Genomic DNA, 22,239 nt, shown 5'->3' on the forward strand with positions numbered 1-22,239 from the left:
TATTTACTCCTTAGGCTCTACCAAAATCTGCTTTCAAAGCTCATACTGGGTCCTCGGCCGAAAATGTTTTTCCTTTTATGGTCCACCAAAGGAACCTCCTCTGTTCCAAGATAACGCTTGACACAGAGCATGAAATTAATCTAGTGTGCTTCTGTCTCTCTGATCTTTGAATTTTATTAAGGCAAAGATCATATCTTATTCCTCAATACATACTCACCTATGTTCATAGACAATAAATACTGTTGAAAAATTAATCATACAAGAAAGTGAACTTATTCTGCCTCATATTTTCTTAACCCTAAATACTCAACTTTCATTAAGAAATTTGTGGGGTTGTATAAGACCCTTTTCTTATTTTATTATGTTGTAAAGAAGCTGTTAAAACCCCAAATTTGTTCAGTGTATATATAGAAATCTCCTTATACATAAAATGAACACTTTAGTTCTGGGAAATAACAAAGATTATTCAAATACTGCAAAGCTTTCAGACTAATTCAAAGTAAAATCAAATTCAGTTTATCTTCTAAGGAAGGAGTTTTGAGTTAAGTGCTTACATAGAGGAGAATTGTAGCACTGGGATAATAACATGAACTCAGATAAGATTTTAGAAACAAAGGCGTGCTAAAGATTTTAGTTTCTGTTGCTGCCGCAATGCTTTTTGTTGTTCATTATTGACTTTTGGTTCTGCTTCAGCTAAGAAATCTTCTCTATCATTTCTACTTATTACCTCAGTAGGACTGGGTTTGCAGGGTATTTTTCCCCTTTAATATGTCTTCTATCTTATCAAACATGCATTTTATTTGTGATTTCTCAAGAAATATTTCTCTTTCCTTTTTTCCTGAAATAGGACTCTGTAGATTGCAACAATTTTCTTTTCTTTAATGCCTGTCCCATCAGTTTTCCCAGTAGGTTTATTACTAGTTGTACAGATTGGATTTTTTGTTTTATGAGTCTAGAGGTGAAAGGGTTTGGCCTGTCTCCCTTTCCTTGAATTGTAATGCTTAAATTCAAACCATCATTTCATTCAAACTAACAACATGAAGCATCTGTTACTACTTAGAATCATAGTTTATTGCCATAAGTACTCAGAATAGAAGGTATCCTATAGTTTAATGTTTCAGCTTAGTCACTGTCCTGCACAAACAGATGCTTTTAAAAATTCTGTGTGTTTTTTTGTTGCCCATTTTTGTTCTCTTTTTCTTTTAAATTAGTGTTTTGTGTTTTAAAATTAGTTGCTTGAAATAGTAAATTTTTATTCATTGCACTGTATTTTTCAATTTTTTAAGAATATTTTCACTGTGTGGAGAAGATAATTACTCATATTAACATGAGTTTAGGGCTTGCTCAAACAATCATGTTATATACACAACAAATTTTCTAGTTTTCTTTATCAAAAACTAGAAATAAACTTGTCTTGTTTACATTTTATGTTAGCCAAATATGAAGGTACCACCTGTTCATCCATTTTCAGCTTTGAACATTAGTAAATCTAAGATACAGAATTGGAGTGTTCTTTTGAATAAATGAGTAAAGAATTTTTACTATCTAAACCACATATAATTTATAAATTATTTGTTTCAAATAGAAAATATAAAGACTGATAAGTGCAGTTTAATGCAGAGCATTGGGAACGCAACACTGCTAGGTGCCATCCCTCATCTCATTTTCAGGTATTTTTTGAGGTGGAGCTTAATACTTTTGCAGTATGGTAGACAAGAAAGAGAAATTCAGTGGCTAAGATTGCATAATTATTAAATGTAGGAGTCAGGGTAACTAATTCAAGTCTGTCTGATTCCATAGCTTATTTCTTTAACTATTATCCTGTATCATATATGCAAGCAGCATTAGTAAATTATAAAATTTTCCAATTGAGCATGGGATGATCACAGCTTATCTGCAAAAAGTCATTTATGATATTCCACTTTACTCTCTGACCAAAAATAAATTGATACCATACCATTTTCCATATAAAAATATAGAGAGAACAAACTATAGAGCCATTTTGAAATGTAAATTATATATATATATATATATATATATATATAGTTGGTTATTGAAAAGATTAGTATATTATATTATATATTTTGATTATAAATGTTTCTTAATATATAGAATTATAGCTAAAGATGCAATAATTTAACCATTATTAAATAATATAGATTTTTGAACTAAAACAATACATTTAATATGTATGCACATAAATATTTACTTGATTCATAAAGGAAACACTTATATGTAACTTACAGAATTACTAAAAATTATAAATTTTGAAAGATATGCTTCTGGATTCTTAAGAGAGGAAATTTGGTGACTGTGCTAAAGGATCACTATGTTCTGAGTTTTCTTTTTGTGATTTGTTTCATTAAGTGTTAAATCTAGGTAAATGTCATTCAGCTTAAAACAACAGTATTTAAGCCAGGTTCTTTGGCAACTAATTAAAAGTAACTCACTCTTGCAGATGAAACTGAAAAAAAAATAATTATACCACTTAGCACTCCTTACTCAGTTCATCGTTTTAATGTACAGGAATTCAGTGACCTGTAAAACCATGAAGTAATCTGTATCTAACTGAAATAAGGTTCTTTCACATTTCAGTAGAGTCTGTTAAAACTATTTTTAGTTTATGTTATTTATCTTAGTTCTTACTGTGTTCCTAAGGGTCTTAGCTGGTTATATGAAGCCATATTGAAGCAGTTACAATCAAGAAATTTGTCAATTCAAAAATAAGTTTCTGGACTCTGTTGAGAAGCTGGAAAAGACATGCAAGTAGACAATAAGGACAAAAGCTAGTGAGTCCAATGTGTTGGGTTAATGTAAAAATGGTTATTCAATTACATGCATTCTGAAATATGGATAATATTTCTTAAAGTCTGATCACGACAGAAGAACAAATGATGCTAGAGATTAAATACAATAGAGCATCTTAGAATTTGTTTTAAATCATGCTTTAATAAAGTATATGTAAGTCCTAATGATTAAGATTCAAAAAGAATTGTTGCATAAGCCAATTCACCAATGTGTTGACCACAAAGTCCTACAGTATTACCTTTTGAATAACATGCTGGTGAAGGAGAGAAGCTAAGAGTTGTCTGTAGCTAGAATACCTTTAAATCGTTGTGCTAAGGCCTGTCAACTCATGGACCTAATTTTAATCACCCAATAAGGAAGATTTTAATTCAGTGATTCAAAATTCTCTGCCATCTCTGAACCTCTAGAAGCAATCGTTTTTAAAAACATGATATTCTTAATATTAAAATATTAAGAAACAATAACTTTCTTTGATACTAACTTCATCTCCTAACCTTTCAACAGAGGCTTTCTAAGAGGCTTATTCCACAGCAGTGTCTTGTCAATCTGTTGATTCTCTATAACTTTTCACAGAAGATTAAAATTTCTTTGTAAACTAGTTCTATTGATTTTCAAAATGTGAAAAGTTTTTGAAATATTCAAAATACGTAGGTAATATATGTTGCTTTACTTAGACAAATCGATTACTTACAAAGTATTTAGTAGCAAGTCTAATTCAAATGACATGTACAATAATGTACAGTATTTTGCAAAAATACTTGTAGGAAAATAGAGTTTTCAAGGTTATTCGGAACTTTTAAAAAAGTTTAGTAAGGCAAGCTTTGATATTTTTCTATTCAACTTGATAATTTATGAAATACAGAGATTAATCCTTCTTATATTTTTCTTTAGCCCAAATTATGGTAATTTTTCTTTATGTATGTACTACCAATAGTCGTGATTTATTGTAATAAATTGAATTGCAAAAGAAATTGAAAACAAAATGCATCGATGAAGCATGTCTTCTATGCGTACCCCAAAAGGCAATGTACCAAAAATTGTAACAGTTCTTGAAAACATCCTTAATTGAATAGAGAAGCTGCCTAGGGGGAATTGAGCAATAAGTTCTTTATTGTTGAAGCTGGCAACTCTTTTGAGAAAGTATTATTTCTTATATAAATTTGAAATCATGCTAGGAATATAACTATATTCTCTGCACTAAATGCTTTGTTGAAAATGCAAATGCTTTGCATTAACTATGCTGGTGTAGACACCTTATAAAATTCTTACAAGTGAATATTTTCTGCACTGTTATTACTCAAATTATGGTAAAGACAGATTAATGAAATTTAGGTATTGGTTTTTTCAGAATGTCTTTCTTTTAGTGCTCTTTTTTTCTACTTAGTGTCTTGATACTTATTCATGTGATACTTTTTATAAAACTATTGTTAGCACCTTTTAAATACCTCTCTGTGTAGTATGAAGAATAGCAGAAGTTTCATTGGAATAATTTTGTGCTATAAATATACAGTAGTGTTTTATTAATTGCATATTATACTTGGCTTATGCTGTTTTATATTTCATAGTATATTTTATTTTTAGTATTCCTAAATTTAAAAATGACCAAAAATATCCTTTATAGTGGCTCATTTATTTTTATCTGAGAATCAGAATGTTATCAGTAAAATAGTCTAATATTTTCAGATAACGTACATTAAGCCACAATGAATAAAAAGCTTTACATAAAATAGTTTGTTACATCCTCTAACTGAACTTCTGTACATTATAAATATCAAAACAATAAGCTTAATAGTAATGATAGTGGTTTCATAGTACATTAGTAGCAAATAGACTAATGCAGGTTTGCAGACATTTCACCCAGATCAGTTTTACCTTTCACATAAATCTGAATCATAGAATTAACTCCCTGCAATTTCATTTTATGAAAAGATCCTATTTATTTATGACCACACAGAATGCCTTTTTTCCATTTCAAATAATGTTGTTATTACACTATTAGTTTCCCTTTATAAGGAGAACTAAGAAAATACTTTTTTATTTATTCTATACAAGAGGCCTTCTGTTCTTTACATACTTCTCATTTAATCCTCAGCAGGATAATCTGAGCTCATATTGTTATTTGTACATTACAGATAAGGAAGCTTATCATAAGGAAAGTTAAACATGTTTTTCTCATCTATACAAATGACATGTTATGAAGAGCAGATCTAAACTGTGCAGTAGAAATCAGTAACTTTGTTTTTCACATTGAATCATGGACATGTGATAGTACTCTCTTCCTAAATTGCTTTTGCCAACACTATGTGGGGATTATGTAGGACTAGTAAATGCCTAAGAATATCAGGCTTAAGGGAGGTACTTTTATTAGTTTATCTCATTTAATTTTTAGGGGAAAAAACATGCTTTACAGAAATCACTGCTTTCCTTTTCAAAACTAAGACAGTCAGGAGAGTCAGAAACTGTATATTAATTTATTTCATTATAACAATGTCAATCAGAAGCCCTAAGTCTCAACATAATTTCACAATGTATAAAAATCATAGTTCCTGGATACCTTTTGAGTTCTTATGTTATTGAAAAGAAAAAGCTAGTACACATTTCAGAATATATATGTAAAAAGTAGAAATCTAGTGATACTTGGTGTTATTATACACACAATATTGCTGTATTTATTTAATTAAGAAATAAGAGTCTTATTGCTTCTTGGTCTTTTGGCTAAGATCAAGTGAAGAACTAAGGATCATATTTCCCTATTAGAAAGTCATGAGTTTTTTCTTATAACAGTGTGAAAACTCAAGAAATGAGGGAACAAAATGATTTTTCTATCATGTTAAGTGTTTATGTCTAAACTATCCCCAAATTCTCATGTGTCCACAAGTGGGGCTTTGGGAAGATGATTAAATCACACAGGTCTGCCTCATCAATAGTTCAATACTTGGGTGACTACATAACAGAATCTGGTTTTGGGATGGCCCTGATCAGGAGGGATGTGTCACTAGGGGACACCTGGAGAAGTGTATTCTTCTTCTGGCTCCTCTCTCCCATCTCTGCTTCCTGGCTGCATGAGTGAGAAACTTGCATCCATCATGCTTTTCCACCATGAGACCTGGCTGAGACCTGGCTCGCTATGGATTGAACCCACAAAAATCACCAGCTGAGATAAACCTCATCCCTTAAATTGCAGATGTCAGGTATTTTATTCTCACTAATTGAAAAGTGAGATATGTATCACTGATTTCTTTCCAAGTCTATTATAAATTTGTTTCTCAGTGTTTTTTTAAAAATCCAAACATGTGCATTTATATAAAATGTGTTTGGCTTATAAATAGGATATTCAAATTTTTTCATGTGTGGTTTTACTAAAATGTAGCAATTCAAATGTATTTAAATATTTTATAGCTTTGTTTCTTTTCCTACTTAAATATTTTAGATCCAGAATTTGGGTGCTTCTTAAACATAATTATTAGTTATGATTATAGTATAGAATTCTATTTTTCAAAAACTAGATGATGTTTCAGAAGTTCTGTTTTTGTTCTTTTTTCAAATTCAGTTTGGATTTGAAAATTTTGACATTTTGGGTGTTCTATACATATAAATCAACTGTAATTTGTGTGCTTTGGTCATTTATTGACTGAATTATTCATGTTTGGCATTTAATCAATTCTAGTAAAATTCTAAGTATAAAAACAGATTGAGCGTTCTGTATTCTGATAGTGATTTCTTGAGCTGAGAAAATGTCTGTTTGTTAAGGCTCTTGCGTTTAAACCAGGAGTCCCCAAACCCCCAGCCATGACTGGTACCAGCCATTGGCCTACTAGGAATGGGATCACACATCTGTACCCATTATCACTTGAGTTCACCCTCCTTTCAGATTAGCAGCAGCACGATTCTCATAGGTGTGCAAATCCCACTTTTATCTGCACATGCAAGAGACTAGGTTGCCTACAACTTTTGAGAGCATAAAGTCTACTTGAAGAGGAGCCTAGTTGATGTCTTAGTTACTTTCTTGTTCTGGCATACAATACCTGACATCCATGATTTTAAAAGAGTAACGATTCATTTTAGTTTATAATGTTCAGAGATTTCAACCCATAGTTTCCTGGCTCCAAGGTAGGGCATGATGGGAGAGGGGCACGGAAGAGGAGAAAGAGCTCGTGGCATGGCAGCATAGAGAGTAATGAAGGGGAAGGGAGGAAGTGGTATTCTTCCAGCCACGCTCCAGAGAGCCATCTTCCCCCAGCCTCACATTTGGATATAAACTCATCAGTGTACCAATCCCTTGATGAATAGGATGACCCCATGATCCAATTACCTTCCCATGTCATCACCTATGAGTACATAAGACGTTGAGTGGGGTATCTAGCTATAAAATATTACAAGCACTGGTGCTAGTAATGGAAATAGAGGTTCGCTTTAGCAGAATCATATCAAAATCCTAACAGTGAGTGGCAAGCTGCATCTTGACAGGCTACAATGAAATTACAGAGTAGACTGAACATAAGCAATATACTTCACACTCTTCCCTAAATGTCAGACGGGACTGTGTATTCGCAGGTAAACAACCTCAGAGGTCCATCTGATTCTACATTATATTGAGATGTATAAATATCTTACAGTGTAATTGTAATAGTAATAAAGTACACAATAAATATAATGTAATTGAATGTAACTTTAAATATACTGAACTGAATGAATATAATGTAACTGATGGATCCTGAATCCATCCCTCTAGGCCCTGGTGTCCTAAAAACTGGAGATCGTTGCCTTAATTGACGTCCACTTGATAAAAATAGGTGATAAGTTTTCCTAGGTTTTTAAGTTTACTAAGGTCAATTTTTGAAATCTCAGATGGGCATATCTTGGGGAAGTATGTATCTTGAAAGATATAAGAGGTAGCTAGACTCAGTCACATTGTGATTCTCTGTTAAAAATATGGGCAGTGGGTCTCAACTGTGGTGATCTTGAAATGGTGTTTTCATGCACTGCTAACATTTGATTAGCTTTTGTTTTGGGGTCCATCATTCTATTCACTAGCTGCTACCTACTCAAATTATTCTTCTCCCCTCAAACTCTGATAATCTCACCTTGAAAAACTTCTGCCATTAACTTGAATCCTCACCTGACTTATGCCACTGGTTCCCATTAAGTCTTTCAGTTGGACATTTTTCATGTTCTTGCATAATGAGCATTTTATACAGGTAGAAAAGCCTGTGGGTTAACAGTTGTTACTTACTCAGTCATACTCTCTAACATCAGAGCTGAGCATTGGGTTGAAGTAAGGAACTGCAGATATAAAATGCTTAACTCACATGTTTCTTCTGTCTATTCCTGTGCTCAATCCACTTCAACAACTGTATCCCCTGGTTCTCAGGACATTATTATTTCAGGAACTACTCTCCATTAAATGTCAAACTCCAAGACTCCGTTTAAGACTCTCTAAGTCTTAATATCACTGCTCCTCCTGTTTTGTCTCTTGAAGAATGTAAATCATTAACTGTTCCTTCTTCCTTGCTCAACCTTTCCTAATTCGTTTTCTGTTACATAGTCTTGATCGAATGGTATAACAATTCCACTGATGTCTCGCCAGGGATTTCCATTTACTTGCTCTGTTGTTCTCATTCTTCATTCCAGTTCCAGTGAATGATCTTGACAAGCATTTGTAAAAGAGTGATAAACAAAATGGCTATACGTATAGACCAATGTATTTATTTATGGATTATTTGTAACCTCAGATGGTTATTAATCTTCATTGATGTGAATGATTTCCTTCTTTTTCAATTGTTAATCGAAATCATTTTCAATCTCCTTATTTTCTAAGCATATAATCTGCTTTCTCTGTAGGTAAGAAAGTACCATGTAGCCCACTTTAAAAAACAAAAAACCACTGAAACATCATTTTCTCAACTTCTTGTGACTCTCCTGCTTTTTCTCATTTCTGTCTGTCTGTCTGTCCATCCATCTATGTATCTATATTCTTCTTTATGGACTCAGAGGAATAGAATGCCACTAGAGCTCCCACTTTTCCTTGCCAGCCATTGTTTAACTGTAGCTGACCTGATTTTGTACATGCCTGGATTTGTGAGTTAGTTTTTATTGTCTGCACCTCTTTCCATCATTCCCTAAGAAATTCCCACCTTAAAATCTAAATGTCTGTCTCTTCTGTATCCACCATGGTTACAGTAGATAGCTGATGGTATAATATAATCAGATTAATTCAAGTACAGTTCCATCAAGGCACTATTTACAGCGGTATAGGCATGATCTAGTGAAAACAAAGGATAGCGAATACCACAGTCCAGTCATTACCAATTGCCTTACAATTGGTGTGAGCCCATGATGTGAGATGACAGTATTTGAATATTTACTGGACTTACAGAAAGAGGCGTCCTGTGAAAAGGACTAGCAGACAGTGGGTATCACCTTTCCTAAGTAGATTCAACCACTGTCCTGTTCAACAATATCAGGTAGAGGCATTAATACTCAGAATTGAGATCTTACACTTTCTTTGAAATTGATTTTTCTCCAGTGTTTTCATTGCCAGCCTAACAGGCAATGGGAAAAAAAGAGAGCTCTCTGAGTTGTCAGCAGGGTGCAGAGCAGGTGAATCTAGATTGGCCAATGAAGGATAGTCTTCATGTCTTGATTTAGTTTTTGTTTGTTTGTTTGTTCTTAACTTCTTATCTTACCCATCTGGAAGGTTCTTTTGAAGAATATCTGGTTGGCAACACATGCTTCCCTTATTCGAGTGATGTTTTTCTTTTTTCTGAAGCAACTTAAGTCTATTTCTGTTAGATAATTACAGTAGTTATTTCCTAATATTCTATTTTTTTCAAATGGTAAATCACTACCTACTGAATTTTCATAAAAATGTTTATATGCCTCCAGCATAGGCATAGTTTCATTTCATGACTCTGTAAGCAACTTTATCAAAAAGATTTCTTTTTTATTTTAAATCCTATAGCTATCATTTATTTGTATATATTACATAATCAGTCATGTATTTGATTAATTTGAACTTGCTTGTCATGTAGTTTTCTACTAGTAATGATTTTCTTAATGATAAAATCTATTCTATGGTCATCACTATGTCAAATAAAGTTTGTCAAGGTAAGTTTGTTTCAGGTATAAATAAATAAGAGGTTATATTTGAAATGAAAATCACTTTCTAGAAGGTTCAGTGGTTCTACTTATTGTCTTTTATCTTGAGTTACATAGATTGAGAAAGGATGACCTGGGAACAAAGTCACAAAGATAACATTGGCTTGAAAGACATTTCAAGGGAACTGGGCCGAGAACCACATTGTCCTTTGAGAGAGGCAGACTTTCTTTTTCAGTGTTCTTTCTGAAAAAGTATACACAAGGAAATTTGTGTGGGGACACTCAATATCAAAAGAGAGCTAGCACTAATAATACATGCAGAAAATACTAAACTTAGGCCGTTTACATTTTAGGAAAAATGTGAAAGAGGAGATCTGCTGTAGTGTAATTATTGTGAATTTAAATGTGTTCCACTACTGTGCATTTTTTGCTTCAATATTTCCTGTCATTCATGCATTGCAATGAAATTTTTACCTGTATCACACCTTTAATCACCTAAGAAGTCTATATTTTTCTATTAAAAATGTGCTAAAGTTAGGTTTTTAAAAATTGATTATGTCCAATATAATTCCTTAACTTTTAGGAATAGGGCTCTCAGGTGATAGCACTGTTATCATGCCATACAAGAATTCCCGCCTGATTTACCTGGGCAAAGAGAACGAAACACATTAAATCCATGTGCTGTGACAACAGTCCCTTCCTTGCTCCCCATTTATCTCAGAACCCCCCAATTAACCTTGTCACAGCAACTGAGAGAAATTAACATCTTTTTTAAAATAACCAACATCTTGTTTTTGTTTCTTTTCTTCCAATAATGGGAGATCATTTTTAGCTACATACTTATTTTTTCATAGGTCTCTGTGATTTATATAAAAGGAAAGGAAGGATAAAGAGAAAACTTGCTATCTTTAAAAAAATATGGGTGATACGCTTTTACTTTGGGTATGTCACCTTTTCATACTATCGTTTTTGCTCTTTCAGGAGATAGAGTCATGTTGTTTTATGAAAATGAAAAATAAAGCATTTGTGAGGGGAAAAATCTGTATTTGTTAACAGTAATTAAAAAGCAGGTTTATTCCCTAGCTGCACATTCCATTTCACACTTCCCTGATTGGAATTTTACTCCTAAGGTGTTCCTTCAGTGGGAATATAACGTTTATTTTTAGGTCTTTCCTTTGTTCACACCATTTCCTTTCACATTCATAGAGACAACTATAACTTAATGCCAACCCAGAATTTCCAACACTCAATAAAGTTGTTAAATTTGTTGAAATATATTCAACACAAGCATTATCCTCTTGTAGTACCTTCTCATAAAAAATGTTTAACCTAGAATTTCTCTAGTGTATTTTCCATTCTAATTATACCTTTATTTTTCTACTTGGACTGAGATACAGCACAATAGAACAGCAGACCTCATAAAATGACATAGAATGTGTTACTTTCAAAGAAAACCTTTGCAACAGAGAATGAAAGGAAACAAGGAAATTACAGTTTGAAATTTTGTGGCAGCTTTGAGCTGAATTACAATTTTGCAAATAGGTGCTTGTGTGGAGGGAAAGATAATTTATAATATATCTGACTCAAAGTACGTAATTTCTTTAAGCATCACACACATCTATACTGAGTAAAACACAGTCTAGATTTCCTTTTGTGGCCACTCTGAGAAGCATTATTGTCATATCCATGTGTTCATTTGTGTGTTTACTTATTTCATACTGTTACTGCTTTCTCCAGTGTTTCTTGTCATTAAATTTATGAAATTTATTGTCAAATATTAATTGTATCTCAAGTACTTTTCTTCTAATGATGCTTTTAAGAAAATACACATTCTTTGCTTTAAGCAATCCAAAGTTATAAAACATTTTTAATAATTTTATCTGCTGGGTATTATTCATTGTGTCAACTGGTAGAGACATATATCACTATTCTTAGTTTAAAAATCCTGATAAAAGAAAAGTACACCAGCACAAAATACACAGGAGTGATAATTTTTGGTTCCCATATTGTTTGTTCTTTACTTGGTGTGTTTTTGTTGTTGTTGCTGCTGCTGTTCATTTTATTTTTTCCTGTTTTATTCTGTGTTCTGTGTTTCTCAGAAATTGTTGATATGCTCAGCACAATACATTTAATTTCCAGAGAACCCAGACAAGTGCTTTGTTATGTGAACTAGAGGTTCCCATGAATTAGAGTACGAGAATAAACAAGATACAAGACCGATTTAGTAGTGAGTGAAAAAAATTAACTTCAGAATTTTGGAGCTGTCTGCTACACTTGATCTTAGCCAAAAGGCCCAGAAGCAATGGTGCTATCTATTACTGTGAAGATTCTAATGAATTTTTCCACGAAATTGAGAAGTCGGAAAATTTATTTCAAGGTCATTTAATTTTGCTCACTAGTTCAGCTATTTCTCGTTTTTTTCAAGTTTTTAAAAATATATTATATTATATATATTATACTAATATAATATATTATATTATATATATTATATTAAATATATTATATATATTATATTATACATATTATATTTGAACTTTATTTTGAATTTAAGGGTAATTAAATAGAGAAAAACTATGCCCCACAGTGGAATTCATCGTAATGTTTCTTATAAAAAAACACAAAATATGGCTGCCATTAAAACATGATTTCACTTTCCTGACACGTAGTGTTGGCTGTAACCAAGAATAGTTACAGCTAATAGAAGAATGGTCACTGTTAGCCATTTCCTGGCATTTCCTACTTCTGAGTCTCTGTTTCGTATGTTCCACTTTAAGTAGTGGATGTGTAGATTGGCAGATGACTGCCGCTGTGTTGAACCTGAAAGGAAGCTAACTATTTCTGTGTGGAGTTGCCCAAAATTCACTTTGGAAAGTACAAGCCCCAGGCCTAGATTAGAGATCACCAACAGTATGTTGCTCTTGCCTTTTCTATTTCTGTTCATATTTGCTTTGCACCAAAAAATGTTTTTATCCCTATTCAGTTACTGCAGGAGGTGCAGTGATCCTTTATGACAGCTTTCAGTGATGTCTGCAGTGCTGTGGAGGGTGGGAGGGTCTATCTCTGCCTCTTTAAAAGGTATCATCTAGCTTAACTGCATGATAGATCCTTCTCCCTTACTAAGAAGGACTTTCTTCATGCTCCTTTCTTTTTTCTCATTGCATAATGTATGCCTTGGAACAGAACCCGGCCTAGGAAATTTGCAACTTAACTATTTAAGATGCAAGACATCCAGCAGTCTCCATGTATGAAAATGTTGCTTCCTATCTAGAAGTGACTCTGTTATATACTGTCCTTTCTTTTACTCTATATTCTTTATTATTTTCAATCTTTTCTTTAATCTTTTTCTCCCTTTGTTTCATTCTGTTTCTTAATCATGAAAGTCTTTACCTCACTAGTGATCTGAAAACTGGACAAAAAATACTATTTTTTTTTTTTTTAGAAATAAAAGTGAGAAACAGAAAGCTGCTTAAAATAAGAAAAATGCTATAGCGCTCTTCTGTAGCTTGCAGTCTTTTCTTAGTATTTAGTCAAGTGGCTATTCTGTAACTTAATTCACTTCCTCTGAAATTATGAAAATTCAATTCAATTTCAGTTTCATAAATAATAAACATAAAAGCTGAACAGAAAAAAGAGCAGAGTCTGATCACCAATTCTAATTTGTGAGATCTGAGTCATGTATCTTTGCTGTCGTTTCTTGATTTACACATTCTACCGAGGTAGGGGGAAAGAAGTAAGAAAATATAAGACAGGTGTATACCTTGTTTTACAACCTAAAACATAACAATCACTAGAAATATCAAAATGCCCATTGTATTATTGACTCTTCATATTCCTTTATCTTAGTTAGGTAACAATAACCACGAGGGGGAAAATAAAATTGGCATCACCCAGAAATACTATTTGCATCCAGAGTTCAGTATTAATAGAAAGCGAAAGTTCTAAACATTAGGTTGATTTGCATAAAACCAATCTTCAGGCAGTAGTAATGGAGTTCCAAGATTCTCAGTTCAGTGAGGATTAAATTCCGAGTTCTCACAGGTGAATTATGAGTATACAAGTATTGAACGTTCAGAACATAGTAGTAAAAGAACATTGATACAATTTTCAAAAATAGAGATGACCTCTGTTTGGTTAAAGTAATATTTTGGCTTTGTACTTTTTCCAAGTTTTGTATATATATTTGAAAAACCGAAATTTTCTAAGTATAAAGTTTTGAACCAAAAAAGGTTTCAGGTTCAGATACTGATCAGAGAATTAAATACTTCTTTTTTTCAACTTAGAACGTCCTTTACATAATTTACCTGCTATTTGGTTTTGTTAGCTTGTTTTGATCACCAAGTACATTCTTGTTCTATTGCTGTTACTGAAAACTGAAGAGAAAATGTAGACGCTCATTATTTCAGATCAGTGTGTGAAAGTGAGCAGCTCTTGTAGATAGCAGTTCCTGTTTTCCTCTTCCAAATATTGTCTTCTGGGAAGAAAAACTGAGGGACTAGTTGCTCCAGCATAATTAAGCCACTACAAACAAACAAGCAATAGCTTTACACCGTTTCTGCTCTGGTGTTTGTAAAGGAATTGGTTAACCATAGTTGAAATAGGTGGTCTGCTAATTTGCATTCTGATTTTGGTAACTGATGGCAACACACAAGTATTGATAGTAATGTGAATTTTAATTCTTTCAGAACAGAGTTATAAATCATTACATTCAACACTTAAATCTCAGCTGAGATGACAGACTTTAGATCTAGAAGGAATATATATATATATATATATATATATATATATATATATGAATCTCTGTCCAGAGATATTTTATTACATGAAAATTTTATTACATAATCTAAGAAATAATATTACAGGAATTTGGCATAAAGTGAAAACTCATTCCACAAAATCAGATTTAAATATAGTATCATGTTTTAATCTATTTTTGCCTTTGTCAAATTGACAGTCATCTTTTGTCTTGTAATTAAGTATCAGTTTGGACCCTCAGGCCTCTGAGACAAATTGGTTGTATTCTTATATGTTAAACACTGACTTAATTCAGTTCAAGCTTTTAATTCTTCTTCCTTTAATTACTTAGTAGCTAAAAACTAATAACTGGCTTTGTTTCTTTAAACTTATCATGTAGTCTTGGCAAAGCAAATTGCTGTATCTGATTTCATGTGAACGCCAAGTTGCTTAGCAACTTAAATCTGCCTTATATTTCATTTTTTGCTTGCTCTTTAAACTCAATTCTTATCAGGATGTAATTTTAGGCATATATCTCTATTTATTCAAATTATTTTTTATTCACATAGTGATTAGTTTCTTCTCCATTCAGTTTGTAGCTGTGTTGTATGGTAGCATCAGGAAAAAGAGAAAGAGAAAGAATAGCCAGATAGAAGTACTTATCAAAAGAGCAAGGAGAAGAGAATGAAAGAATACATTTATAGTATCTCATTCTGTATTTTTTGGCTCTTAAATCAATTTTCCTTTTTTACTTTATGCGGTTTACTTTGTCCTGTTTTGTCTTCCAGGTGCCAGTGCTCTGGTTTCCAGCCTCAAGGAGTGAGGATTTAGTCATCTATAGTAGTCCCTGCACAATTTCATGCATAATTGGCATTCAGGCTCAGAAGACTCTTAAAACAGATCCGATCCTGAGCCTTGTGTGGCTTTATCCCCAGAGAGAAATTATCCCTTTGGGAGGTTTGTCATCTTTGGCAGGAAGAAAATGGTGTTACTATTTTGTACTTTCATTGTGTCGTGGCAGACAGGCAGTGACTTTTCAGCCAGGTCCATAAGCTAATTGTAGAAATGATGGAAAATGTCAGATTTTAAAGAAAAAAATATCTTACACTAAGTGACAGTTGTCACTCTGCTTATTTTCTGCTATTTGCTGTAATAAGCTCCAAACTATAAAGGAACATTTGAAGGAGAAAAAAGATTTGTTTCACACATGCATAATATTGAAAGGAAATGAGTTTTAAATATTGGTGTACATTCCTTCAGAATGTAATTACCCTATATTACCCATCAGTCACTTCCTCATCAGGGACCAAAAATAATTTCTTCGGTGACTCTTCATTCGTTTATACTCATTCTCATAAATGCATAGTCAGAGGTGTGCTGCTTACAAATCAGGAAAACAAATGGCTACAGAGGAGTGAGCACCCATTAATTTTATGCTTTCTTTTTGAGAACAAATGCTTCAACCAAGCTATTATTTGTCTCAAGCGTGCAAGCAGTCTTCAAACTTAAAACTGAATTACTGGTTTCGCTATTACTTTTTTTTTTTTTTATTTATGTTTAAAATTTTAGATTTGAGCTGAAGTTTAAATAAAGCAATAAACACTTGTTTAAATGAATGAGCTTTTTGATGTTCTTACATTTTTCATCTTTTTTCATTTCTTTTGAGGAGCTCTATAATGTATGACTAAAAAATTTAAACAGGTTCCTTTTTTTGCATCTCTATCATTTACAAATTTTAAAAAAGTAGTTATTTTTCAATGTATCATTTTTTTAAAGAGAATATGACAATGCAAGTGCCTTGCAGCAGAATGGTTTTATATAGCCTAGATTCCATCCATCTGCATATGAAGAGCAACAGACTCCTGATGATTTCAGTAAGTTGCCAGGGGGCAGCCTGAAGATTATTTCTACCTATCTTCTCCCTACCCATTTTGGTGCTTAGCTGGGGCTCTCAGCTGGGTCTTGAAACCAACTTGACAAGTTGTATTAATGGAAGTTTCACAAGGGAATAACATCTCAATGAAATTGTGAAAGCTTTTCCACTTTTTAAAAAAATAAAGATGTAATACATTTATGAAGAAATTATAAGACAAAAGAGTACAAGTTAGGGACAGTAAATCATGAAACGTTACCCGGCATATGGCGGGAAGTTTAAGACTAGTGGAACATAAAACAGTTTTACAAAATTTGTACAGATCTATGTAGCATCAACTGCCAGATCTTGAGATGAGTATTTTTCTTGTCCTGGCATAGGAAAGGAGTCTTTTAAAAATGACCCTTATAGTTTCTATGGGTGGGAAATATCAGATATGCTTTATGTAGCTACTGTGTCTTAAATACCTTCCTCCTGAAATAATGTATAAGCTAATTCATCATGTTTTGGAGTGGAGAATTCATAATTTCTTCAGGTGTGTGCCCCTAAGCCCAAATGTCAACCTAAAGTATTATATTTTTCATAAAACACCCATTACAATTTTTCTTGCTTTTTTTTTTTTTTTTTTTTTTTTTTTTGGTAAGGGGATCTAATTCATGACCAGGCAGGTGCTTATGCCACTGAGATATAATCTCTGGCCCACCATTTTTCTTTCTTGGTTAGTTTTACACTTATCCTTGTCAGGAGTGCACAAAGCCTCTAAATAAAGCATACTGTGTCATTATGTAATATGTAAAATTAAATTAATCCAATATTGTTTAAGAATGTTATCAACCTTTTAATTCTTACCTAAAGAGACCTGATTCCGGTCATTAATAGATGAACATTTTTCCTTCAACTTTATGGCATCCTATGTACCTTATAAAGATTCACCATGTGATTCATCAATTCATGCCCACAAATCCTTGTATGCTGAGTAGGGACAAGTTACCACTCCGTCCAATACTTTGTGCCTCCCTAGCCTCTCGGTAGCCAGAACTCCACACTTTCATCTCATGCTCCAAACCCTCACATGACTGTTCTCAAATGAACAGACTAAAATTTATGCATTCCATAGGGAAGAGGAAATAGTGTCACCAGTACTGACATCTGGCCAAAAGCTGAATACAGAGTCCTATCTATTCACTGGCAAATGCAATTAATCACCAAAGGAAAGCAGGGAATGTGAGTTTTAAAATGTAATTCTCAAAGAAATCTGGCATTTTTGCTTGGTGATAATCTGTCACAGCACTGAACAATGAAACGTGCTCCTGGCAAAGGAGTTCAGGTCAGTTGGAAAGATAATAATGGAGAGACTGTTATGAAGGGCTCCATTCCAGAAGAAATTAGCTGGGGTTGGTGTATTCACTTTCTTAAAACCCTGTCCTTTCAGCAGTATGGATATCCTCAGATATAGGTTATATTTCTTTCTTACACTTTCTGCCAAAGCTTTTCTGGGCTAAGATATTGCACACTGTTTTTACCTTTTGGGAAAGATTTACCAATCAGACAAGGATGGTTCCAGGAAATTCATTTGCCAAGAAAAAAGAGTGAAGTTCTGGGGTGGATATCTGGCATCTATTCTAAGAAAATCTCATTTTTGAAAAAGTTTTTGTGTTTTCATTTTTTTTAAAGAATGGCAACTGATAAGAGAGCCAACTATCGAATGGATCTGAATTAGAAGAAAAAAAATCACTCAAGCTTATGTGTTTGCAACAGTTTTCAAAAGTGGACGATTACAAAGAATTATTACAGCTGTCTTTATTACAGTGCTGAGAGCCTGGCACGTTCTGAAATATCAGCCTCCCTCTATAAGACCTGGTGTGAACCGGTGTTCTTTTAACAACCCGGCCCATCTTTCATAGTTAAAGTGATTCTTCGCAGTTTATACTCAAAGGCCTACAGCTGTGTCACATCATTTGATATTCTTGTTTGTTTTGTCATTCAGATATTTACTCTTATACCTAGCTTTAGTTTCCTAACTCATGGAACAGCAGAAGAAATTTTGAACCTGCCTATCCTATTAATGTGACATAAACTTATTTCAACTTTAGAATTCTTGTTTTTTCTAAAGATTCAGGATAAAAACTCGACCTGGAGGCCAGGCATGGTGGCACACACCTGTAATTCCAGGAGGGACAAAGCATGAGGATCACTAAATCCTAGGCCAGCCTGGGCTAAAAGTGAGTTCAAGATAGCCTGAACTCTGTAGTGAAATCCTGTTTCAAAAACAAACAAGCAAACAAAACAAAACAAAACAAAACCACTTTGACCTAGAAACATTGCTACATATTAGTTGTGTAAAATTCAAATTTAACAGTAAGAAATAGAATTCCATGGTCATAGAACTCTCCTAAATATATCCAGCTTTTGATCTAACTTATTTACAATTTCATTTCTATTTTTATGGGCTTTTTTTTTTGCTAGATATATGTGGTATTCTACAATACAACTGTCTACAAAACAGTATCTCCTAATATGAAATAAAAAGGAATTTTACTTCAATTCATTTTCATCCTTTGTTATTTTAAGGTAGAGTTTAATTATTTTTAGTTATTATATTAGTGAATCAGTAGAGTAATATGTGTATATATTGGAGACAGAAATGTGTGAAGTAGGGAAGATTATGAACTTTATATTTATATTTTTATTCTTATATATTTTATTATATATTAAATTTATATTTTCTTTTAAATATAAAATCAAATAAAGATAAACAAAATTCATGGCATTACTTTATGACTTTTACTGTAGGTGCATGCTAATAAATGTCCAATACTCTGTAAAATAAGAGTACATTCAATTTTAGGTTCAAGAAACACGACTTGAATTTTTTTCCTTTGAAAAATTATATACTAAAGGCAAGATTTGGTGGTGCACACCTTTAATCTCAGCTTTTGAGAGGCTAAAAGGAAAATACATATATATATATGCATATATATACATGTATATATGTATATATATACATGTACATATATGTACATATATATGCGTATATATACATATATATACACATTTATATATGCATATATATACATATATATATATATACACACACACACACAGATATGTGAGACAAACTTTTGTGTAATGTAACCAAAATATGAATTCCACAATCTTTTGTATATTTTTTTTAATGTTCAGCAGAATTTTGAAACTAAATAACAAACATTAGAATGACTTTTCTGGATGAAATTGTATCCCAAAAGACTAAAAAAGTGGGAAGATCGCAGAATCCAGGACAGGTGGTTATATCAATTAAAACTGTATTATCTGTGTGTTGATTGTAAGCAATGGTTTATGCATTGAGAAACTAGCAAACAGTGTGCACAAATTCCATTCCTGAGAGGTCTAATTATTTCTAAGAAAGTTTAATAATTCTGATTACACTGTCAGTCATAAGTCATACTTGTTCAATTGGCCCCTGGTGGTGATTTGTCTAAAATAGCCAAAGGACCTTATCATGTTGCATTATTCTAATCTACATACTAATACTCAGTGAACCAAAACTTCACTTCTCCTTAGCTGCCATACTCTCAATTCCATTATGAATTTCTTTTACTTTTTAAGAGATAGATCCATTAATTCATTGTGACCCTAGGCAAGATATTAAACTACCATTTCAGCACAAAAGCCCGTGGGGTCAATTACAGCTATAGGTCTGTGTTGTTGATTGTATCTTCTAACGTGAAAAGTATAGTGTGTCAGTTGCCAATACATAGTTATATTTTTCACCATGTAAGCATCTACTAATTAGTAGAAAAATGCAAATTTGCCTTATTGCTAAAAGAATAAATCAGATCAAAGGATGAATTTACACAAATTATAACTCTACGATGCCATTTTAAAGTCGTGTTATATGACAAAGTAACTATAACAAAACATTATAAATTTAATATAAAACTTTTCCAGTTACATTTTGGTGTCAGTAATTCTCCTGAACAAACCAATGTCCTAAAGTTTTTCCAAAGATTAATTGAACATTATTGTTACATTATCTTATGTTACGATTAAGATAGCATGTATTGTCTTCCAGTGATTGTCAATCTCAAATCTAGATGAGAATTTCACCAGGATCTCAGAAATAATTTTCTAAGTATACACAATAGCAAACAGGAGCTTAGCCTGTCCTGTAAAATACAAAGGTATGAAGACAGGTACTGCAGATTTAAATTTGTAACATGGAGTCAATTAAGTAGAAATACTAAGCACATGATAAGTGACTTTGAAAACAATTTTGTAACTTACTCCTTAGATTTTTCTTTTGTATATCACAGTTATTCATGTAATGAATAATATCCAAATTTCTGTCATCATATTCCTTGGCTGCAGCCCTTTTTCTTTATATCTGTCACCAGATAAACTGTATTTGTTTCTGTTGTGGACAAGAATGTTCTTTCTGGCCCTTTCCTCATCACATTTCTGTCTCTCATGACCTACCACTTTTTCATGAAGACAGCACACATAAAAGCCACTATTCTAATGAATGGATAATTGCTTTTATATTATTTGACAAATGACTATGTGTCCCATGTCTTACCATGGAAATTATAATACTGATCCTAATAGTAGGTTTGCCTATTCTGGTCACAAATAATGAAGCTTCTCCACCAAATTACACAAGTCATTCCCGTTTGCAAAATAGATGAATCTAGATAGCTGTCTCCAAGGATGAAAAGGAATGGGTGCACAAAGTAGAGAAGAAGATATTCTGATCAATATTGTCAGACACAAGATAACATAGTGCCCTAAAAAAAAAAAAAAATTACAATGTATGCACTTTAAGTAAGTTATGAAAAATGATAGGATAATGTTCCCCAGCATTTTAATTCCATAGTGAAGAGTTTTTTAGTAGAGAAATAGAGATAAAATGCTCATGATTCTAATCAAGGAGACCTACCCATGAAACAAAAGGAAAAATAAGGGCAAGATCAAACTCGGAGAAAGGAAATCAGTCTGCCTGTTGTGTACATTAAATTTTGCTGACCTAGGAACCTGAGCCAATGAAGGGTCTACCACAGAGTTCTGTGGGCAACCTGATTAAGATTTCTATTAGGACAACTGCAGTAGATTTGGAGAAACTGAACTGAAGAGTTCTCAGGATAAATTTAGGATGCATAACAAGAGACCTTGGTGACCAGTTACATGTGGAGTGAGCCAAGGTAGATGTGAGCGAGCTTCCAAGATTCCAGAGGTCACAGGAAAAGTAGAGTGGGTTGTATGAGCTGAGTCTGACAACAAAATTCGTGGTAGCTAGGCACACCTGCACTCTAAAGTACGATCCACAAGGGAAAGAAAACATTCAGAATCCAAAAGGACAGTAAGTTTTAAGACTTAAAAACCCAGCAGGGGGGCCAGGGATTTTAGCTCAGCGGTATAAGCGCCCATATGGGGAGCTCGAGATCTTGAATTCATCCCAGGACCAAAAAACAAAAACAAAAAACACAGCAGGAGGGTTTTTCAGATAGAAAAGAAAATAAAAAGTCACTAGTTGAATGTAGAAATACAGCATTTAAGATTCAATAGGTTAAAAAGTAGTAAAGACTCCAATTTTAATGAGATGATATAAGAGTTGGAAAATTTTTGAGTACAAGAAGTGGTTAACTGTGTCAGGTAGCGCAGGGATTCATTTTGACAGGGATAAGAGATAAGTGGGTCATTCAGTAGAGCATTAAGATTATTGTGGAACT

General features: G+C 33.0%; 1 protein-coding gene and 1 pseudogene across 3 annotated transcripts in view; one reads left to right on the forward strand and one right to left on the reverse strand.

Annotated features, from left to right (window-relative positions):
* The window catches only part of Cadm2 (cell adhesion molecule 2), a 980,415-nt gene that overhangs the window by 56,265 nt on the left and 901,911 nt on the right, over positions 1-22,239 (forward strand). The gene's annotated exons all lie outside the window — the stretch shown is intronic.
* On the reverse strand, positions 12,077-12,210 carry LOC111756681 (U2 spliceosomal RNA; annotated as a pseudogene).

Source organism: Cavia porcellus, unplaced genomic scaffold, assembly GCF_034190915.1.
Source record: "Cavia porcellus strain 051 isolate PalLab524CR breed Dunkin Hartley unplaced genomic scaffold, mCavPor4.1 scaffold_15, whole genome shotgun sequence".
Classification (NCBI taxonomy): Eukaryota; Metazoa; Chordata; class Mammalia; order Rodentia; family Caviidae; genus Cavia; species Cavia porcellus.